Here is a 10,697-nt window from a genome sequence, read left to right on the forward strand (position 1 = left end):
TCAAGATTTTGCCTGCTGCATTCCTAAGGAGTCTTCAAGGATTTAGAATTAAACCTTTTAAAGTTTTAAACTAACTCTCTCTCTCTGTATTTTATTTATTTATATATATAATCAAATGCAAAGGGGGAGGGTCACACAACTGGCTAGATAACTTAGCTCAGTTCTGAATTTAAATCTATTGCAAATTATTTAAGGGGAAAATATAATAAAGGCAAAGAATGGGTTACATAAAAATGCTGCTCAGAAAAGAACTTTCAGAACTGTTTCACAATCTTGTGGAAACCATTGATGGGTGTGTTTGAGTGGTGCAGACACTTGTGAATAACACACAAGCCCCCATAATTGCTTTGCTTACTCAACTAAAAATCCCGCTCTCCCCCCGCCCCCCTCCACCAATGCCTGCTCCACTTTCCCCTTGTTGGTTCTGTTTCTTGTGGGTGCTTGAGTAATACTAGAGGCATTTCCAGTCTTAAAGGCATTTGCTGAGTTTAAGAAATTCTCCCCATCTCCCCTCCCCTTTCCTACTCTGGTTAACTTCTCTGTGGAGTCCACTGTATTCAGCAAGGAGTCTTTATAGTATGGCATCTTAGACTCAGCCAGTAACAACATCACTTTCATTCTCCATTCACTAGGCTGTCCACCTTCTCAAAACTAAGGATCATCAAACAGTTTACAATAAAAGGCTGCAAGTCAAAACCTGTTCTCATGTGCCCTGAAACAGTTTAAAAGTACCAATTTTCCTACAAGTGTTCGTATGACTAAAAATGGGCAAGCAGTCCTCTGGATCATAATTATAAGGGTTCATATGAGTACACAGCAGGGAGCCAAGACCTGTCTTATAGGAATCTCTATGCAGACTGTGGAACTCTGTCCACAGAATGACTGCTCTAAGCCAAAGTTCATTATAACCAGCTTTGTAATATGCATGTTCTGATGCACTGAACACAACCATGCAATAGAATGAAAATTTTGAAGTAAGTGATGTTTGAATGAAGTCAAGTTCAGGTCTCATCATTTTCCTTTCCCAGAAAAAACAAACTTGAGACAAAAAGCTTCCAAAATTGGCATGATGAAACACCCACTAACATTTCATGCTGTGCTCAGGCACAGGAACAGTACACAAAGAAATGTCAGGTTTGTAACCAAATATTTTAACCCCCCGTTTTCTTAAAGGCAAACCAATTCTGTATATACTAGGAATGGACTGTCTAACATCCACAAACTGGCTTCCAGTCAGTCAGTCTCCGTCTTTCAATGGAATAGTCATTTCACCTGCTTTTAGAATGCCTAACCTTGAAACCATATCCAGGGTTTTCACTGCAATTAGCTCCATTTTCAGGCTTTGTATTCCGCTCTGGCATTAACAAACACACAACACCCCAACAAAACACACACTCCACTTCCACCACCACCAGTCAACAAACAGGCACAAATTTCACAATAGCTGAGGTCATTCCCTTTTAGCAATTAGAGTTTGTGGGAGAGCATTGTTAGTGGTTTTAACTTAGGTTTCTGCAATTGCAGTTATGCTTATTTATGCATTTAGAGCATATGATCTAATACACTTAGGTTTAACTACTTTACTCTTTTGACATTCTTTCCAAATTATAAAAGGATTCCTGGGGTTTTCACTCCTTTGGTAAAGAAACAAAATTGCTGTCCAATAACTTCTTCAAAATACAGGGAGGGTAGTTTTTGAAAATAATTCAGGGGAAAACCATAGACATACAGACTCAGATATATAAGTATGGTTCTCAGGAGTCCCCATTCTCCACCAACCTGAATGAATCCTTCGTATTTCTAGAAAAGAAAGTAGTAGCAATATTCTGTGATTACTTTGAGTGTGTATAATAGTTTCTTAATCGGTAACTTTTTAGAAAGAGATGCATTCAGACTTTCACTTTTTCTGAAACGCAACAGCCCTTTTATGCTAAATTTTCTCATCTTCAAGGTGCTTTCCAAATTATGGGCCCAATTCTGCAAGTCCTCAAACAGGGAAAACTCCCGGAGAAGTCAGTGAAAATATTGCCGTAACAAGACAGCAGGATTTGGACTTATTATTCAATGTTCTGTGCACTGTTTACAGTCACTTTATAATGTAGTTCCTTCTGTAACAATTAAAATGTAGCATAGCTCAGTTTGGCCCTGATCCTGTCTCACTGTAGTCAAAAGCAAAACTCCCATTGATTCCAGTGGTATAAAACTAGGCCATTTGACCCCAATTCAACAAAGATAATTCTATGGGACAACCCAGGTTCTCTTTGTAACATTAGGGCTCTTATTCATTTAATTTTTAAAAACATCCTACATAAATTTAACTGTCAGAGTTTTACTTTTACTCCCACTAACTATAATCTTGATTGCCCAGAGCCACTTTTGAGATGTGGGCTTTTTGTTATGAAAAATAAAAACTACAATGCATCAGTCTGTAGGTTGTAAAGTAATATTCATTAGTCTCTCAGTTACAGTCCTCTATTTGTCCTTGCTGAGGAAGAAACAGAGTCTAATGTTTTTTTAAAATTCAAACTAAAAAAGGGCATAAAACATTCCCCTTTCCTCGGAGATAAAAAAAAATAGAGCTTGGGTGGTGAGGGAATTAAGTGACAATTTAAGTGAGAACTGGAAAACTGGGATTCCAAGTAGTTCCTTTGAACACTATGTGTATCTTACTGTGTCTGTGCATTTCTTTTGACTGGCACATTCATAAACAAATCACAATATTTTTCTGAATGTTTTAAGAAATTGCCTTTTCTGTTTTGATCCTGCAAGTCACTTAATCGTGTTTATAATGTACCTGACTATTCTGAATATTTCAATCCAGCACACAAGTTCGAGCATGCCTCCAACCCTGAACAAGTATGCCCACCAAGCCCCAAATAACCTTCATAACAAGACAAAAAAGACCACTTCTGCTACTGTATTGTGGATCCTAAAGCTTCTCTTTTGTTTAAAAAACAAAAAACCAACAACAGCTGTTAGGTGAAAACAGAGATAGTCGAACAACAGGTTCACAGACTACACAATGTGTTGTGTCTAAGAACAAAAGTTTTGTACATCTCAAGCTTATGGTCCTACATCTTCACATTTCTGTAAGATACCATAAATTAGTGTTAAGCTCTACATAGCGGGTGACATAACCAGGTATTACCTGCCTCACCCAAACCTATTACTTTTTCTGTTATTTTTTGGTTCTCCATTTTTTTTAAACCTGCCTTTCCTAACCATTCTCGGACTACATGAATCATCCATAAAATAAAAACCTAGTTTAACATGCTTCACATTAAACTTTACCAGAACTCTGAAGCAGACTTACGGCTTTCTGCAGAGCCTCTGCACATGAATGGAAGATACACTATTTGAATGCAATATGTTTAGTAAGTTTATGGTGATAAAATGGGATGGAAGAGACCATTGAAGATGTCATCTGTATTTCTCAGCTAACAAAAAAAAAAAAAAAAAACACCTCTCATATCTCTAGCATTCCACACATGCTATTAAACAGAAATAATTCCTTCTGTGCTAACAAACCATAGACAGGTTTCAGAGTAGTAGCCGTGTTAGTCTGTATTTGCAAAAAGAAAAGGAGTACTTAGAGACTAGCACCTTAGAGACTAGCAAATTTATTTGAGCATAAGCTTTCGTGAGCTATAGCTCACTTCATCGGACCATATATAGTATGACTCAGTAACATAGCTGTTAAATAAACTTGTTTAGATGCTGCTACTCAGTACAAGGAGTTAAGCAGTTACACATTAGATAATTTAGATGGGAAGGGTGATAATCCTGTAGGTGTTTTTTCCCCATTAATTGATACACCATTAGGCTGAGTATTTTTAAATAAGGCATAAAGATACATAACTAAAGCCAGAGTATAATACAGTGGATGAACCAGAGGTCTGATTATTTAAAATGAAAGAAGATGCAGTATGTGTGGCAGTAGATAGAATCCTTTGCCATGATATTTTAGATCTGATTGTTCTCTCATTCTGCTTTTACATCAGTGTAATTTCAGTAGAATTACTTGTGAATTTACAGTAGCCTATCAGAGAGGAGAATCAGACCTTTCTTATTAACCTTAGGTCTAATCAGTGAAAAAAGTTATTTTGCAACCATATGAAGGAAAATTTCCCTTTTTCCTTTAACAAACCACAGCGCCATCAGGTCCTCTGACAAGCGGCAGCTTCTCTGAGCCCCAAGTGACACACACTGGTCACCGAGCTGCAGTTATTTGCCACCTAACTGAGGGGTTTATCCTCACCTGATTAAAGCAGGGTGTTTGTTAAACACCATTACACAAGTTAAAACAATGCCTCATCTTCTTTATTTATAGATCTTAACTCGGTTAAGTTGCCATCACCAATTGTTTTCTGATTGGACCTTTCAGCCAATAACTCCAACAAACAAAAAGCATCTAATAAGGACGGTCTTTCTGTCATTATGGAGGAGGAGGAAAAAAAGGGGATTTTTCTGTTAACTGTTCAGGGATTGCTTAGCTCTATGTCCTATTCTTACTAGGGTGAGCAGTATGTGAAGAGATTTGTTGGACTAGCTCAATCACTACTTTTTCTAAAAACACATTTAAAGTCAAAACACTGAATAGTGATTGTGCATCTAATTTGTTTATGGTCTACATGTGCTAGTTTCACAGTTCCAGTTTTAGATACGCTGTATATTTGGCACATGTTCCTCTGTATTTTTTCTTCCTGCCTTTGTTGCCGTGAAATTTAATGAGAGGTACCAGATTAACAACCCTGGAGACTGACATCCTACATTTACCCACAAAATATAGGCAATGCCAAAACAAGTTTTCCCTACAAAGCCTACCTGACCCGCAGGGAACATTTATTTTTGATTGTCATATTTGAAAACAAGATTCTTTGATTAGGTCAAACACACTATGAACAGAATTTGAATTTGCAACTTAATTTAACCATTTGACCTTAACAGTAAATCCACTCAGGCAAAATTAATTACAAACTATTTTCCTGGTATTTTTGAAAATATCTTTCTATTTTCACTTAGCTTTTAAGTGTTTTTTGACTGCACAAAAAATCCTAACAGTCATTTCAACATATTAAGTATAACAACCTGTGAATTTACTGCAGGAGTTTACTGCAAAGATTAATTAGTCTTCAACACTGTTCTAGTTGGTTACTCCAGCCGAAGACACCTTAAAAACATCTGGCTATTGCAAAGTGTGGCAGAGAGGAAACTAATTTCACTGAAGAGAATTATAACCAATTTCAGATTAACTGTTGTACTACTGCATGAAAAATAGCTGAAAGGTAGCAGAAAATTATGGAAATCTGTTTAATAGATCTCTGTTGAAAGTTCGTTTGTTTATAAATACGTACACAGGTCCTTCAAACAGGCACATACTTTTTAAGCACGAGTAGTCCCATTGACTACAGTGGGACTACTCAAGCTTAAAGTTAAGAAAGTCCATCAGTGTTTGCAGGAATGATATCTATATTAAGCTATTTAATCTTTACCAAAAACTAAAGCGTCAATCACTTATCGAAGCACAATGCAATTGCATTTAGCATGCCCTAAATGACAATATTCTCAATGTCCCTTGTTTCCAGTGTGTATGTCTGAGTTTAACATGTCTGTATAATAGTAGTGTGTCTACACATGTATTGTAGCTTTGTATAGATTCTTAGAGTCCCTCTTCAACAACTAACATTTTATTCCTCCTAAATGAAGCTCTTATAATGAAATTTAAAATTGCAAAGGTTGTGAGATATTTTAAACAGTAGCACATTTAGATAATTTCAACCAAATTATGATATTATTAGCAAGTCATGGGGATCAAGTCTCATTGCAATATTTTAAAACAAAATGGTGGTGAGGGGGAATACAAACTAATGATAAAGTTTAATGGAGAAATATATTACCTGCTGTTCATTCAAATAAATTTGATGCCACATAAATTTTTCCTTAACAATTTGATTTTCATTAAATTTATGACTCAACATGGAATCATGAAGGACACATTTGGCAGTATATTTTTAAATATTTTGTTTTCTGAACAGAGATTAGTTTGTTTTAAAAAAACAATTATCAGCATTATTGGCTTTTATATGCCACTTCAAGTGAATTTTAATTGTGAATTTTAAGAAATTACATTGGAACATATCCAAGGCTATAAATACTTATAACTTTGTAGGACAACCATAATGAAGTCTCTCATATTCACGTTTACAATATTATAGGACCAATCATGCCATCAGTTTTTAAGCAGAAATGGAAATGAATGGAGTTATCTTTAAAAACTGATGGTGCAAGATAGCCTGTCCTGTGTTTTTTAAATCTAAAAGCATCCTGAAAGGAGCTAAGATGTTAGTTTGGAAATAAACAGGTTAAATATCTGCCATCATCTTGGGATCAGCATGCAGGAATGTTCCAATACATATGAATTACAATGTCACATGAAAATAGAAGCACTCAATGTATTTGGAAACTAAGAATAACAAAATCCTCCATGAAAAGCGTTCCAGAGGAGGAAAATTCTCAGTAAACCAGCAAATTCTATTAAGTCTAAACAATAAACTATTCCTGCTAGTTACATTAGGAGCGTTAAGGGATGTGCATGTCTGATACTATACTGAACAAAACGGTTGCTAATAAATTAGATGTAGACCAATAAAAGTTTGATTAACCATATGTATTTCAACAATTAAAATTTCATCCAAGAAGAGTGTATCATTAAATGAATAGATTACATTTGAAATATGGCAGTTGTATACCTGAAATAATTTCCTTTAGAGGCATTCTCTGACTCAAACATTAAATAAACTTTGAGCGTTACCTTTAGTGTGATTTATACACTTAATTTTTCCCCCTATGTTCACTGTGAACAAAATTTTGTATTAATTAATTTTAAGTCTATATTTAAGTTACTCAAATAGTTGTGGTTTGTAAATAAACTTGTTTTAAACTAGTTAAATGACTTGCACAGAGTTTTTTAAAACTACATCAACTAATTTAGATTGACTCAATATATAAAACTTTAAAACTTATGCTCCAGTCAAACTATTACATAACATGAATATTACTACTGCACTTAAAAAAACATTGCAGAATTGATGACAGTGTTTTCGCAAAGCAGTTTTCTGACATTTTTAAGGTTACCTTTTTTGGCACTAAGGTATTCGCTTAGGTATCAAACCTAAGCTAACATTTTACATCCTCAGATTTCATGGTGAAATTTCATTTTCCAATGACTTTATTTTAATATTCTTGTCTCCCTTCACACTTTCTAAGAAGCAGGCTGAAGTGTCTCAGAAACAACTTATTTCAGATTTAAGGCTCCCTAACTATGGTATTTACAGCAATACAAACACAAGGCAATTTATTAGCACTTTGCTTTAAATTAAATATATGCCAATTAAACCAAAATAATGCAATTAATTTATAGGATACAAAATGGCCAAGTGGAAATATAAATAGAAGTCTTAACCATTATTATGAACAACTAACTGTACACTTTTCATTTCCACTCTAAAGCACATCAAATTGCTCTTTACTGAGGGAAAAAATCTCTATTTTTTGCATATTACTAAATTTTACTGTCTGTCCATACACACACACACACACACTTTTCCCACATGGTTCAAAGCTATTACCGTTTAGGGTAAATCATGCCACCATCGATTTAAAGCAAATAACAATTACTCCATGTGTTAACATAACAGAAAACTGAGAAAGCAGAATCAATAGTCACCTACCCAGAATGGCACGAGGCTTAAAATTAATTCAATAAATCCACTCTCCTGCTTCTATCCCCACGAGCTAACTAGCGTCACTAAAGAAGATTTTACCCACAAAGAACTCCCTCCTACTCTTATCAACATTGTTTAAACCCCCTACTCAGGCTAGTAGATGCACCCTCTGTGCCTTTTTCAAATTGCTCCAGAAACAATACTAAAGCGAGGGGGCGGGGGACTGAAAAAAACACAGCATAATTTAAAGCTAATGAGTTTGGGGGTTTTTTTAACTGCTTAATCAGTGTAAAATGACAAAGATTCTCCTACCAGTCCCTGCTCTCCACTCCACACACAGTGCACCTCGCTGGGGTGGGCAAGGGAAGAGAGAAATTTTGGAGAGACCCAGGCACGCTGCGATAACGTCTCGGAGTTTAGAAAGTGGGGGAAAGAGTTTTTCTCGAGCTCTGCTGCTGCTCGGAAAAAGGAGCGTGTGTCATTACAAAGCGGCCAAGTGAGTGACAGTTTCCTCTTCCTTCCCTGCGATGGGGCAGGTGGAGGGGCACTTGGGCTGGGGGATGCACTAGGCTCCCCCTCCCCAGCCCCCCAAGAAACAGAAGGCAGCCGCAGCATGGGGAGGACCGGAGCCGGGTATTTCATCTCAGCGCCCAAACCCTGTGCAAAGGGCTGCACGTTTCCTTTCAGCTTGGAGCTCTCAGGCAGCCGCCCGGCTGAAATCCCCACTCCCCAGACAAGGGCGTGGGGACCGGTGCCTAAAGCATCCCTCGCTTCTCCCCGCCCCTCGCGGGCAAGGGCCAGTGTCCAAAGCACCCCCAGGTGCCCCTCTGCGTGCCCAGCGGGGCCAGCGCCCCGACTGCGCTGGCAGGGAAGGGGTCGCACTCACCACCGGCTGCGGAAGGCGCTCGCCCCGGGGCTCTCCGCTCCCTGTCCCCGCAGCGCCCGCGAGGGGAGGGAGGCTGGGGCAGCTGCTGCGCGGCTGGGAAGTCTGGAGCCGGTGTAAGAGCAGGCTCTGCCGGGCTTCCCAAGGCGCCCTCCAAACTCCTGACACAGCCCCAGTGAGCATGTGCGGAGTGAGTGCGCACATGCCCGCTGGGGAGGTGAAGCCTCTGCCCTTACCTCGCCCCTTGCCAGGAGTCCGATCGCGAGCCCGGAGCCCGGGGCTGCTGGAAGGGCAGGTGCTGGACAGCGGGGTCGCCGCGCGAGTAGGGAATGGCAGAATTCCGGTCTGCGATGCTGGAGCAAGGAGGAGGGGGGATCCCTACAGCGAAGTCAACGTTGGGGCCAGGCTTAATAAAGCAGCCCCCACCCCCCACCCCCAGAAAAAAAAAATCATGAGATGGGCTTGAAAAATCACCGGAGTTTAAAAAGCCAAAGCCATTTATTTTAATTTGCCTTCTAGCTCTGAGCCTGCAGGGCGCACTAAGGTCCCATTTTCAAGCTCTTCTCCTCAAACGCGAGGGCTAGAAAGTTGAGGGAGAGAATTCTGAGATGGTCCTGGAACCACTTGTCTCCACAAGCGGAGGTCAGAGGTAAAACACCAGTTACTGCGAAACCTCGCCATAAAATCATCAGGATTGGCAACAGAGATGTTCATGGTGCCTTCACTTCAAGATTTCATAGGGCGAGATGCATGGGGGTTGTTCCAAGTACTTCACGATCCAAGTACATTGTGTAAATAAATCTGCTAATAGGTATATGTTTCACTCTCAATTGTCTTTCAGATTATTCTGAGTTCCTCTTTTATTTATTACCCTCTTTGATTTCTCTTTAATTGGTGCTGGTAGTTGTTTAGCCTGTTTTCCCCTTCTTCTGAATTTATAATGCTTCTTTTGCTGTTATCAAATCTGCCTCCTATTATGACATTTTAATTGTTTTGCTGAAGAAGTACCTTTATAAAATGTGAAAGAATTCATAACAAAAGCCAATAAATGGTTTCAATAATTTGGTAAGGTGTAATAGAATAGTATGCTTTTGTCTGTATTATTAAGAGAAATACGTAGCTATAAAATGGTATAAGTATACATTTAAATATAAAATGTAAAAAAAAAAATTGATGCTGTAACTGATTTAAAGTGGGAAGACGGTTTCCACTCCAGTAAAACAATTGTTTTGTGGTAGTTTCCGTTTATACACATTGCTTCGCAGACTGGTGACTTAGAGTGCTAGGGCCTGATCCTGCAAACGCTTACGTGAGTAAGGTGACTAACCTGTGTTGTCCCGTTGAGCTCATCGATGCACAGGGAGCAGAGCTTTTCACAAAGCAGGTGGTGCATGTGCCGCCCCAAGCAGCCTCCTCAGATTCTGCAGTTCCTCTGCCAGGAGACCCATCATGTACACACAGACTAGCTTGATAGATGAGCCACACATATACAAATAGAAACACTCAGATATGTCCCATATATACAGAAAAAGACACATGAGATTCAGAGATACATTCTGATCCTCTCAGTATATACACCTTACTGAATCATACATATCTCCCCACTCCTCCCCCAACCATATATGTACAAGTGCATACTCTGTATATCCACTTCTTTCACATCCACCCCACGTTCTCACACACACAATCCATCCATGCACATTAATACACTCATGGATTTAACTCAAACTTTTGACAATGGAACAAAAACATCATTGCAACTAGACAGCTGGTTTTACTATCAAAATCCCTTGGATCAGCCTGACTGCAAAGTATTCCAACATTTCAAAGGAAATCCAGAGTCCAGCATCAGCTTGGAGCTGGAAAAATTCCTAATATGAACTGCCTTCTATAGCCCCACAAAACCAAAACTCAGTTGTTACTCTCCTTCCTCTCCATAAGTTCATTCACAGCACTAACCCACCATGGGTTTGCTGCAGTTCTGAATTTGTGTCACTCTCACATGTCATATTAACCTAAATCACTAGCCTGGACTACCACTTCTCTGATTCTCTTCACCTACATTTCTGACCCAGTGCTGATCCACATGC

General features: G+C 38.8%; 1 protein-coding gene across 6 annotated transcripts in view; it reads right to left on the reverse strand.

The window, feature by feature from the left end:
- Window positions 1-8,988, reverse strand: part of EYA2 (EYA transcriptional coactivator and phosphatase 2) — a 157,709-nt gene extending 148,721 nt beyond the window's left edge. For 3 of the 6 annotated variants that reach the window (XM_073309535.1, XM_073309537.1, XM_073309536.1), the window contains exon 1: window positions 8,611-8,764. The gene's annotated coding sequence lies outside the window, so the exon portion shown is untranslated. Of the gene's footprint in view, window positions 1-7,730; window positions 7,783-8,036; window positions 8,214-8,610; window positions 8,765-8,843 lie in introns of those variants that run through there. The other 3 variants (XM_073309539.1, XM_073309540.1, XM_073309538.1) reach the window with 3 other exon arrangements.
- Between the last annotated feature and the right edge of the window lie 1,709 nt (window positions 8,989-10,697).

The sequence above is a fragment of the Lepidochelys kempii genome, chromosome 13 (assembly GCF_965140265.1).
Source record: "Lepidochelys kempii isolate rLepKem1 chromosome 13, rLepKem1.hap2, whole genome shotgun sequence".
NCBI lineage: Eukaryota > Metazoa > Chordata > Testudines > Cheloniidae > Lepidochelys > Lepidochelys kempii.